The 13,029-nt window shown below is 40.3% G+C and overlaps 1 protein-coding gene across 2 annotated transcripts in view; it reads right to left on the bottom strand.

The window, feature by feature from the left end:
- The window catches only part of KBTBD11 (kelch repeat and BTB domain containing 11), a 52,078-nt gene that overhangs the window by 27,561 nt on the left and 11,488 nt on the right, over nt 1-13,029 (bottom strand). The window contains exons 1-2 of one of the 2 annotated variants that reach the window (XM_043984096.1): nt 6,084-6,800; nt 4,827-5,045 (exon numbers count right to left, since the gene is read on the bottom strand). The gene's annotated coding sequence lies outside the window, so the exon portion shown is untranslated. Of the gene's footprint in view, nt 1-4,826; nt 5,046-6,083; nt 6,801-13,029 lie in introns of those variants that run through there. The other variant, XM_043984097.1, reaches the window with a different exon arrangement.

The raw sequence follows: 13,029 nt of genomic DNA, 5'->3' as shown, positions 1-13,029 counted from the left end.
TATGTTAAATGCTTGTGATTTTTGGAAGGAAGGAAGGAAGGAAGGAAGGAAGGAAGGAAGGAAGGAAGGAAGGCGGGAGGAAAGGAAAAATGTGAATACCACATCTACCTATATAACCTTGGGCAAGTCACTCCACCTCTCTGTGCCTCAGTTTTCTCTTCTATAAAATGATAAGGTTAGAGCAGATCTCTTCTAAGTTTTTTCCAGCTCTAAATCAATGAATTTAAGATACTTCTATAGAAAATATTAGGTACTGTTAGGCTGAAAATTCCTGATTTATCCTCCACTAGAAATAACCTCCTTGAGAACAGGAACTGGTTTTTCTTTTTGTTTGTATCTTCAACTTAATTCAGTGCACAGCAGATAGCAAATACTTCATAAATGCTTGTTAATTAACCAGTTAATTGAAAGAAGTTGAATGGGGTGATCTTTTTACTTTAGGTTATTCAATTCTCCTTCAACTCTAAGATTCTTTGATTTCTAGCTCTATAAAATGAATATATGTGCTTCTTAAATTCCTAAAGTTCAAAATTCAATAAAAATAAGTTTTTCACCAAAAAAGGGTAAACTAAAGGCAAATATATACATATGTACATAGTTAATTATAATAACATATGCTTTTGTGCACTGATGTGGTCTATACTTTCTTATTCCATTTACATTTTGCTCATTTAAAAAAGAGAGATCTTTAATTTAAATAAACAAATTCCTTTTCGTTGCAATTTTATTATTTCAACCAAAATGCCGATGAGGAATAAATAAGTGAGACTTTGATTTCCAGTAGACCATCCTATTTAATTTTACGCACTGAGCTGGGCTAATGTCAAAGTACAAAACCTACATTTGTTTGGTTTTTAATCTCAGAAATAGCTTTACATTATTAATCTCAAAAATGTTTATGCATCTTCCTCCCCCTTTTCCTCCTCCTCATCACCATTTGGCTAGAATGTAAAAATCAATTCAGAATGCTTCCTTAGGCAAACTGCTCATGAAGAAACCAGGAAAGGAGGCCACCATTGAAAGCCTAAGAGGGCAACCAATGACTAACATCCAAAAAGAGACAAATCAGGGGCAGCTAGGTGGTGCAGTGGATAGAGCACCGGCCCTGGAGTCAGGAGTACCTGAGTTCAAATCCAGCCTCAGACACTTAACACTTACTAGCTGTGTGACCCTGGGCAAGTCACTTAACCCCAATTGCCTCACTTAAAAAAAAAAAAAAGAGAGACAAATCATCTTATCCCATAAATCACTATGAGAAGATGTGATTGGCCAATAATCCGTACAATGACGAACAGCACTCTACCTATATAAGGGTAAGTGAGGGCAACACTCCACCCCAGTGATTATTCCCATTGGCTCTAAAATCATTAGTGATATTGCAGCTGTCTAATTAATTCCAGATTCACTGTGCTGCTATTGTTATTACTGAGCAATGTGTGCTGTAAGAACTTAGAAAAACAAGAAAGTATGATTCCGGATGGAACTAAACTAGGAAGGATCTCACACCATCTGTGGTCTGGAGCTTTTCTTTTGGAGGGGGGAGGAGGAAAGGAGTAGGAATAAGGCAGTAGGATGTCATAGAGGGGATTCCTCCTCAAGTACAGATTGGCCAAGATGACTCCTAAGCTTCTTACCATCTCTGAGAGTTTATGAATGCTGGGCTCTATCCTCAGAGCTTGCCCAGAGATACTTTTGTTTATTCTCATCAGCACAATACAAACAATTAACAACTTTGGCAGCTCTGGACATGATGACTTTACATCCCAGATTTTATAGGGCAGTCTTAATTTTAAGAATCATTTGATCATACACAAAGCTGGAAAAAATCTTAGAGATTATCTAGCCTAATCCCCTCATTTTATAAATGAAGAACCAGAGTAAGAAAATAAATGTTTAGCCTGATTTTTATAAAAAAAGAAATATCTGTGTATTTCATTTTTTGTTTTGGAAAATAATAATGGTTCAGATTTATATACCACTTTAATATTTAGGTCATAGGTCTAGAGCTGCTTTAGATCTTAGAAATCATATAGTCCAACCCATGCATTTTATGGAAGCCCACAGAGGTCAGTTGACTTTTTCCAATGGCACATAGAGAGTAGAGCCAGGATTTGAACACAGATCCTTTGACACGAGACCCAGTGTTTCTTCAATTATAGCACATGAAGCCCTTTAGCTAAGTTGAACAAGCATTATATCCCCAATTTATTGATCAGGAAATTTAGGCTAAGAAATAGTAGATGACTTAGCCACTGGTCTCATAGCTAGGACTTGAAGCCATCTTTGAGACTAAAACCAGTTCACTTCTCTATGGCATACCATGTGATTTGAGGGAATAGTGGATCAGTACAAACCTATTAGACCTGTCTAAAGTGGTTGAAGTAAGGACAGAGAGTCTTATGGAGACCAGAATTTCCCTAAGGACAGGGACAACATCTTAATTCATCCTAGCACAGTGCTCTGTACATAGTAGGTGCTTAATAAATGTTTGTTGGATGAAAGAATGAAGTAGAATTTTTATTACTCCATTAACAAAACAGTCCTGCCAACTTGGTCCAAGGCCACTCTCATTCTCTGGGTCCTTAGAGCTGGACCCAGCTATGGTATGGAAAGGGTAGCATAAGAAGTCTACTTATTTAAATACTTTGCCTAACTAGCTCTCAGAAAAGAAAGGGGGAATCAACATTAGAAACCTCTTCCTGGGATTCATCTAGATGACATGATTTTATTACAGCAAAGTTATGATATCGAAGAATTTTCTTTGGCAGAGTATAAGGTCCCATTTATGAGTCTTACTGTGGTCCTCCTGCATAGACTTTTTCTTTTCCTTCCTAACCCCCAAATTGCCTTAAATGCTATAATTGTTCTTTTTAATTTTGATTCCTTTCATTATGCTAATGATCATCCAATGATGATATAACATGTATTAAAAGCTCTGTGGGTTTTTTCTCATTAAAAACTTTACTTAGTTGTGCATACATACATATAATTTTTATATGTACATATATATATGTATATATATAAAATCATATGTATGACTCCCTTATTGTCTAGAGAGAGAGATAGTAAGGGAGTCAGTCTGAGAATTCTATTTGCAAGGACAAAAGATTGCACAGGGAATAGATCTGATCCCAAAGCAAGATCCTTGTTTCTATATCAGGATGTAGGTGGGGAGTGTTAAGGGGGAGAGAGGGTGGGGAAGTTCTAATAATAGGACATTATTAGCTTTGGATAAAGGGCTGAAGGGCTTCATTGATGTTCATTAAGATTTCCTAATTAGAGAGTGAATAACTGCTGTTTAATGGGAAGTGTGGAGGGGGTAAGAATAAACATGAAACTGGGTGAACTCTTCACTCCCCTTATGATTTGAGGGGGTGGGGGATGGGTAGGAATTTTAAAACATATCATTACTAAGCCTTAATGGGTTCAGTGAAAATATTACATTGGTCTACTCCCTTGTCCTTTTGGAAAGCATCCTAAGGAAGAAAGGCAGGAAGAGGTAAAAATGAGAGAAACTAGGGTGTCTGGCTTTGCAGGAATCTGAGACACAGAGACTTTTAAAATATCCCTTTAAAACATATTTAGAACATAGATTCATGGTCAAACAGTCTGTTCAAGTATCTGTTTCAGGGCCTAATGAAATGAGAAGGCTTCCATAATGTTAAATAGAATCATGGCACTATAGGACTCCTGGAAGGAGTGTTTATTATGAAAGACATTGGTTTGGGGACTGAGCAGCCCAAGTAAATGGAGCGGTTTTAAAATGTTCCCTGGGAGCCTGAATTTCAACACACACTACTGTAGGTGTCTGTAAATTGATAGTTTGAGGCAGCCTAGGTGTTTCAGAGTCTTTGTTTCAATGTTCCTGTTTTGAGTTGCCTTTTAATCATCCCCTACTATGATGTCAGCCAGCCTGGGAGTGAAACAATACAACTGATCCAGGATTCTTAATGCCATGGTTATGTGATTTACTGCCACACTTTGCTTAGTCAGCTGGGCAAAGATTTAAAGAAAATAAACAATGTATGGTGGTATATCTATAGATTTGATCACAAGACCTAGGCCATCAGGTTTATAGTAAGGCAGTAGCAAAGTAAACATAGCAGTGGGGGAGCTGAAGGCAGTGCATAGAAGACTGTGTGCATTTCTATGAGTATATACGTGTGTAAGAGAAAAAGCTACCAGGGGAGTCAGATGCTCAGGAGCATGCTCAGTAGTGTTCTGGGCTCCCTGAACAGGCTGGGCAGTCAGCGAGGTGGATTAATTGGAACTGATGGAAGAGAAAAGCATGATTAAAACTGACACCGATCCAAGTCTCTGGAAGGACCTCTAGCAAATGATTTCTTTCCTAGGAGCCAAATTCAAGGAGCAATCCTCCACCGCTCAGTTTGTTGTTGTTAAGCGATTACATTTTTTATTAACATATAAACAAAACAAACCTCCAAACAGGGTATGTGCAAAAGCATATATGTGTTCTAATTCCCATCTGTAAAACATTTTTACACTGGACAGTGGTCCAGAAAGCTTGTTCTGTATTAAGCTCTTGAAACAACAATGGTATTCTAAATGACCATCACCCCCACTCCCCCCCCCAAAATACGGGAAGAACTGGACCTAGGACCCTAACAAAATAAGGCAAATTGTTGTTCCTGCTAGTTCCTACACCTAAGAGCAATAAAGTATGTTTACACATTCACACGAGCATGCACGCACGCACACACACGGTTGTCTGGACCTGTGGGATGCTCTTGCTTGTCAGTGGGAGATAGTGCTTGTCTGTGGCTGGGGTTTGGTGGGGGGGCTCCCGCCAAGAGATCTGTACTCACCTCTCAGTCTCGGGAGGAACGTGGGCCACGCCTACTTGAGTAAAGTGGGATCTTCTCCTCTACCGCACTGCAAGGCTCCCCGGACACTCCTGCTCTAGCCCCGTGCTGAAGAAGCCTCGCTCCGACTTCGGACCCAAACCAGCCCCCTGCTTCTGAGCATGCCCAGCGAGCATAAGAGTTGCACTATGCAGACTCCACTTCTCCGGGTTTTAGCTGTGGCTAAAAGGGAACAGAGAGAGGGAGATGCTAGACAGAGGGCTTCAAAGAGGAGCTGCGTCTGAAAAGGGCAAGGATGAGGGGAGGGGGAGGAGGAAGAGAGAGAGAGAGAGAGAGAGAGAGAGAGAGAGAGAGAGAGAGAGAGAGAGAGAGAGAGAGAGAGAGAGAGAGAGAGAGAGAGAGAGAGAGAGAGAGAGAGAATGAATATATATGAGAATGAAACGTGAGATGGCTGGGGCCGTGTATGGAAGCGCTATGGTGCTACCGACATTTATCAAGCTCCACCTATGTTCTTCTCCACAGGAGAGGTTTCCACTGAGCAGGGTGATTAACATGCATCCCAGGCATCCGAAGTCGCCTCTATTTGCAGGGAGATTGGCAAAGCAACAGGAGGAGGCGGAGAAGGCAATGGGAGAAATGGGGCATTTTTCCCCTGCAAGGAGACAAGATCCCTTAGGGACTTTGAAGTGGCTGGGGGCGGGTCGGAGCCAGTTGTCCACTCCTTGGTCTGTAGGCTCTGTGGGAGGCGAGAGCAACTTGTTTGCTCCGCAGCCTTGGGCATGTGGGATTAATTTATCCATTCCAACACAGAAAGAAAAAAGAGAATTGATGTTGGTATTCTATGCCCAATGCCCTTTGTACTTTACTTTTCTTATTTCCCTCCCTGAAGATCTCTCTCTCTCTCTCTCTCTCTCTCTCTCTCTCTCTCTCTCTCTCTCTCTCTCTCTCTCTCTCTCTCTCTCTCTCTCTCTCTCTCTCTCTCCCAATTATTTTGATTCTGAGAATCACGAACTCCCCACAAACCAATGCCCTTTGAAATTCGAAGCTGTCTTCTCATAGTTTAATTCCCAAATCTCTCCAGTAGTCTAGCTGGACATTCCCAGGAAGACCTGTGAGGAGGGAATGGAGGGGGGAGTTTCCTCTCTAAATCTGTCTCCTTCCACTGTTCATGTTCAGCCCCGTTTCTGAAACGGACCAAAGCACATTCTTGAGGTTGGCACGACCCAGGCCCAGTGAATTCAATCACGTCCAGTCCCTTACCTCACTCACATAGCCCTTCCATGACGGTCCTTTCCCTGATAGCCACAGCACTCCAGCCACCATCCCCACCCAGACATGTGGTCCGCTGTCCAGAGGGACTTGCGTTTACGTTCAACCATGGCATCTTCGCATCCTCAAGTCCAGGTCTTAGCGTTCTCAGCCTGCCGAGCTAAACTGTCAACCTGTAGGCAGTTTTGAGGGCAGAGGGAGTGGAAGAGAGACCGCAGGCGCCCCCGTGCTTAACAACCATTCACATATCCAGATGGATTGGTGCAGTGGGGGAGGTAGAACTTTCCCCCAGCTGGGTGCACACCATGCAAATGGCTGAATTGCCTTCCTCCACTCGTTTGACGACTGTGTGATGCACTTGGGGTCAGATGTTTAGATTAAAGGGGGCTGGGAATTCCTTTGTTTAATTCCACCTACTTACTGTACACAGCAGTGAGAAGCCCGCATGCATTTCACTTCCAAGGCTTCACACACACCCACTCACCCATTTATCCTCATTATGCTCTTTTGTTCTATTTAACCCTCTCTGAATACAAGGGTGTTTTTTTTCTGGAGGTTTTAGAAACTTAACAATATTATAGATTTGTTCTTCTTATAGCATAATATGCTGAATGGGAACTGCATGTTATTTAGATTCAGCTTGGTGACTTGACCACCCCGGGCCTCAGTTTCCTCATCTGTAGACTGACTTCGAATGTCTCTTTGAGTTCTAATTAAGAGATTCTGAAAAATAAGGGAATATGAATAAATAAAATTACCAATTATATTATTTCAGAAATTGGAGACAGGTGGTAAGTTTAGTAGAAATCTTAATTATCTTGTTGTAGGATCTGAAAAAAAAATAAGTAAACACTAGAATGCAAGAGTCAAAATGGGGTAATATATAACACAATGGACTTAGAGCCAGGAATCATGCCTCAAATTTTTATTAGCTGTGTGACCTTGGAAAAGTCACTCAGCCTCAGTTTCTTTATATGTAAAATGAGAATAATGATACTTGTATAGCACTTATATAGCTGTTGTGAGGATGAAATGATATAGTGTATAGAAAATACTATAAACTTTAAAGTGATGTATCATCATCTTTGAAAAAGGTGTTTCATAGTACAGAGCCTCCACAACTACTAAAATTTTGAATAAGAAGGAGCCTGGAAGTACAGAAGGACCTCAACAATAGTTAGCACCCTTCAAACATGGCCCCAAAGAGTGAACTTCTTGGAAAAGTTGCAGTTCAGAATGTTGCTAGGTTCTAAACTAATACCTTGTTGTTGTAGGGCACAGCTGCTTCCTGTAGGGACTCTATTTCAATCAAGACTGGAGCACATTTGTTGATTGTTATTCTTAACAATTTTTGTGGTTTACTAATGATTGGTTTTCCATAATCACAGCAAACCATCTCTTGATTTTTTGGGAGCATGGTGTGTGTGTGTGTGTGTGTGTGTGTGTGTGTGTGTGTGTGTGTGTGTGTATTTGCCATTCATGAATTTTTTTAACCAAATACCTCCCAAGCTTGCCCAAATTCAGTTCTCTGTCCCTTCAGAAGAGCCCAATCCCATTAAAAAGAAAGAAAGAAAGAAAAGGTGAGGTCTATAAACTCAGATCTTCAGTCATCTTTCTAAGCAGAAACTGAAGCAACTACATAGATCAGAATTTCTTAACCTGGGGTCTACAGACCCCATATGGGTCCATGGATAGACTTAAGAGGGTCCATGAATGCAGAAAAGAAAAATTGCATCTTTATTTCAAATTTTAAAATTACATCTGATTTCCTTTGTAATCCTAAGCATGTTATTTTATGCATTTTAAAACATTATTCTGAAAAGGGGACCACAGAATTTATCAGACTGCTGAAAAATTCCATAATAAAAAAAGGGTTAGGAATCTTAGATGTAAATAATAATATTTTAATACAAAAACCTCAAATATCTATAGTGAAAGTAGGGTTTTTGATGTTTTTGGTGGAAGGAGTGGAGAAGGGATTGACTTTCATTAAATTTTGATTTTTCCCTTTACAGCCCTAGTTGCTTTCACTCAAACCCTTAACCTCTTTGGGGTGGGGGCAATAGGGGAGGAGTCAGAATATTCCCTGTTTCCCATTGTCACATCCAGACTCTTCCTCTACCAATATCATTCAATATCCTCTCCTCCAAGCTTCATTCAATGCATACATCCATGCCTCAATCAAGATTCTGGTTGCTGTTATCTAAATACCCAGGATACTTTTCTTCCATTCTCAATGAGCATAGTTTCTCCCCAGTCCCTGCCCAATTACAAGTGACCTTCAACATATACATATTGATTCTCCTTAAAAACCTTAACTTTCTAGTTCTTCAACTTAATTATTTCCCATAAGATATGCCTCTCCCTACCTCACCTATACAGAGATGGTCTTTTTTTTTCTTTTCTTCCTTCCTTCCTTTCTTCTTCTTCTTCTTTTTTTCTTTTTCAGAGCAATGGGGGTTAAGTGACTTGCCCAGGATCACACAGCTAGTAAGTGTCAAGTGTCTGAGGCCGGATTTGAACTCAGGTCCTCCTGAATCCAGGGCCAGTGCTTTATCCACTATGCCACCTAATTGCCCCCAGATGGTCATCATTTTTATCTTGACATTACCAACTGCTTCCATATTCATGAGCTCTGAAATTCTTTTATCTGATTAAAACTTTTTTCATTCCATTTTTCCCAGTGCTGTATGGCCCCTAACCTTGCTCTTTTTTCTCATCATGACCTCCAATCACTCCAATTAATCAATAAATATTTGTTAAACCTCTATAGCCAGGCACTATGCTAAACTCTTGGGATTAAAGAAAAATAGGCAAGACAGTGTCTGTCCCCAAGGTGCTTATAATTTCCACCCCTTAGTTCTTTCCTAGGCCATTTCCCTTGTACTGGCTACACTCTTTTCCCTTCTCCATCTTTCCTCCTTGGTGAACCAATTCAACTCATCACTATTCTGTACTCTTCAGGCCCTTCCATCCTTATCCGATGCCTTATCTTGCCCTACCAAACACCAATCTTAGATCATACCCTGTGATCCAGTGACACTAGCCTCTTTGAACATGACACTCATCTCTTGACTGAGTAGTTTTGCTGGCTGTCCTACATGCCTGGAATTACCTCTCCTTCCTTATTTCTACCTTCTTATCTTTCCTGGATTCAAGTCACAACTAAGGTCCTACCTTCTTCAAAGAACCTTTCCCAGTCTTCCTTTAATGGTAATGCCTTCCCTCTAGGACTACCTCCAATTTATCCTGTATCTATCTTGTTTGTACATATTTTTTTGCATGTTGTCACTTCAGGTGTTCCCCATTATTCCCCATTATTCCCTGCCCTCGTTCATCTGTCAGAAAAAAGAAGCAACAAGTCAGCCTGTTGAGTACTAAAACACCACCCACCACACCAGAAGAGTCCTGTCCCAGGCCAACAGTACAAAAACTAGACCTATCTATGAGTCAAATGACTGTTTCATGTGAAAAAAATCTTCTAGGTGTGCCATCCCCATCCAACTTCAAATGAACTGAAGGAATTAGGCCAAATCTGAGTTCAGTCAGCCATTAAAAATCCAATCACTAATTTTTAATGACCCAGAAGCCTGACTATCTTCTTCCCTAGTGCTGGGAAGAGAATAGATTGATGTTATACACTTTCATAGTGGATGGGTAGAGCCCCAATCAACTGTTACTTCCCCATTAAATGTTTATAAGTCCCCTACCTCCTCTTCTCCCAGAGTCCCTGACTAAAAGATTCATAGACTCCTTCATCAGCTTACTTCCCCTTCCCCTCCTCATTTTCTCAGCCCCATCCTCTCAGCCATACCCCTCCCCGTCCCTATCCATTTCTGTCTTCCCCTTCCAATGAGACCTCTAGTGATTCTGTTCCATCATTAACAAACTTTCTTTGACCCTAGTCCTCTTCTCACTTCCTTGTTTCTATCTTCTTGACATTGCATCTTCTCCAAAACTGTTTTCCTTATCTCATGTCCCACCCTCAGCAAAAAAAGACCAAGAGGAGGAATAGGCATTCTCTTTGATTCTTTTTTCCAGTCCCTCTTCCTGACACCATCATGCAGTAGGCCTTCCTCCTTTGAAATACATTCCATCCATCTTTATCACACAGACAATATCTGTGGTCTTCTGCTGGACTCTAGGTCACTGACCCACCTTCCTCATGGAGCTAAATTCCTAGTCTTTCTTTCTAGCCTAAACTTTATGGTCAGGAATTTCAACATACATGTTGATATCCTGAAAAATTCCTTGGCCTTACAGTTCATTAGCTTCCTCAACTTTTATGATCTATATTTTCATTCTACCTCAGCCATCCACAAGGGATAATCATGACCTAATCTCACCATCACTCATAACTGGTATACTTCCATCATCCTGAATTCTGGAATTTCTCTCAACATTAACTCCTATCCTTCCACCTCTTTCTATTCTGTTTTACTCCTGCTAAGCCTAGTTTCCACTTTTACTACAACTTCTCAGGAAAGCCATTCCCTATAATAAAGTAGAAAAATTAAAAAGCTCAGCAAAATTAATCAACATATCAAAAGTCTGTCATTATATGTGATATTCTATATCCATGGAACCTCATTTTTCTTCAAAGGATCCAGATTAGGAGTATCTTCATATCTGTTCTTTGGGCCAAGCTTGGTCATTTAAATTTTTACAACATTTAGTTTCAATTGTTTTGTTTGTATACATTTTGTAATTTAATTTTCTGTATACATTTTATTTTCACACAATAAAAATTTAAGCTACTAGAAAAAATATAAAAAGTATCAGGGAGTTGTGAAGAATTGAGGGAATTGAGACAATTGGAGCAGCAAGTGGTAATGGGAATTGAATGAACCGTACTGACTTTATCTTGTGATTCAATTCTGAACCTAATTCAGTTCCCTTTCTTTTCAATTATGGGTCTAGTCCAATTTCTGTCTTAGAAAACTTCATTCAATTGTGGAAATTAGGAGAAAATATCATTGCTTTGTTTGAATCTAGCCTTGCGTGACTGGGAAACTGGCCCATGTCTACCTGCTGTTTAGAGACCCTTAACTAAAGACCTAGGTTATGCCGACCAGAAACTCAGTCAGATGCAAACATTGATGCAAGGAGATTTCTCACAATTGTTCATCTCAGGCAACTGGTCCCATCCTGATTTAGTTATTGTTTCCATGTTCCTTTGATTGTACGCATTCACATGGAGTGATTGAGACACCCCTTCTTCTGCATTCAGAAAATTGGATGTATTCACATGCTCCCTCCCAACTTGAAAAGTACCTAATCTTTTATCCAATTAAAAATCAGATTACCTAATATTGTACTGTTTCCTTTTAATTAATTGGCCTTATTTGATTGATCGTTTTTAATATATAAAAGTCTGTCTCCCACTATATTCAGGGTCTAGGCCCGAGCTTTGAGAAGGGCTGGTCCTGGTTTGTTGGGCAATTGCCACGCATTGTGTAATAAATTGATATGCTTGGAAGATCAAACTTTTGTTTCCTTAGTCATTCATCTTTTACCCACCACAGTTGCTGAATACCATGGTGGGCAGGGGGTGGCTGGGGGGAGGGGGGGCAGTAAGGGAAAGGATATCATCAGACCTGTCCTTTAGGAAAAAATCAGTTTGATAGCTGAGAAAAGGATATATTTGAGTGAGGAGAGACTTGAGGCAGGGAAATCAACTAGAAGGCTATTGTAATAGCCCAAGCTTGAAAGATGAGAGCCTTCACCAGGGTGGTTACAGTGTCAGATGAGAAAAAGGATAGGGAGCATGTGAAAGACGTTACAGGGGTGGAAAGAAAAGACTTGACAACTGTATTAGATAATGTAGAGGAGGGAGAATGAAGAGTCCAGGATGATACGTTGATTGTAAGCCTGGGTGACTGGGAGAATGGTATTATCCTCAACAGTAATAGGGAAGTTAGGAAGAGGGGAAGGCTTGGGGAGATACAATGATTTCTGGTTTGGCCATGTTAAGTTTTCGATGTCTGTAAGCAATCTAGTTCAAGATATCTAAAAGGCAGTTGGAGATTTGAGACTAAAGGTCAGGGCAGAGTTTAGGGCTAGATAAGTAGATCTGGGAGTCATCTGCATAGAGAGGTTAATTGAATCCATGGGAGTTGATGAGATCATAGGTGAAATACTACTGAGAGAGAAAGAAGGATGCCCAGAATAAAGTCTAGGAAAGAGGAAAGGAAGGTGGGAGGGGAAGCATTTATTAAGCACCTACTATGTCTCACCACTATGCTAAGTGTTACAAATATTAACTCATTTGATCCTCACAACAATCCTGAGACATAGGTGGCTCCCTATTACTTCCAAGATTAAATGTAAAGTCCTCTATCACAACCCAGCCTGTTCCTACATTTCCTGGCCTGTTACTGGATGTTTTCCTTCCACACTCTCTATGATTCTACAACAATGACTTGCTTGATGTTTCTAGCACAAGACATTCCATCAGCTATCTTTGTGCCTTTGCACTAGATATCTCTCTTTCCTAGAATGCCCTCTACCCTTCTAATTTATCCTGGCTTCTTGCAAGACTCAGCTCAGATGCTATCCTCCTCACCTTCCTCTCTGAGATTACCTTCCATCTTCCTTCTATTTATCTTGTATGTGCTTACTTGCATGTTTTTCACCCATTTGGATATAAATTCTTTGAGAACAGAGATTGTATTTGCTTTTTGTTTCCTTGGAGTTTCGAATGAGGAAAAGCATTACGTAAGTGCTTAAGAAATGCTTACTAATGCCAGGCACTACGTTAAGTGCCAGGGCACTGTGCTAAGGGATTCCCTATTTGTGAAGAAGTCCTCTAGATGTTCCTGTTGTGGATGACACTGTGCTGATTATCTCAAATCCCAGAACGGTATAGAGCTTCCTAAATCAGATTAATACATACTCAAAAGCAATTACTCTTACAAAACACACAAAAACTAAATGG

Source organism: Dromiciops gliroides, chromosome 2 (assembly GCF_019393635.1).
Source record: "Dromiciops gliroides isolate mDroGli1 chromosome 2, mDroGli1.pri, whole genome shotgun sequence".
NCBI classification, from domain to species: Eukaryota; Metazoa; Chordata; class Mammalia; order Microbiotheria; family Microbiotheriidae; genus Dromiciops; species Dromiciops gliroides.
This window is presented reverse-complemented; position numbering and strand designations above follow the sequence as displayed.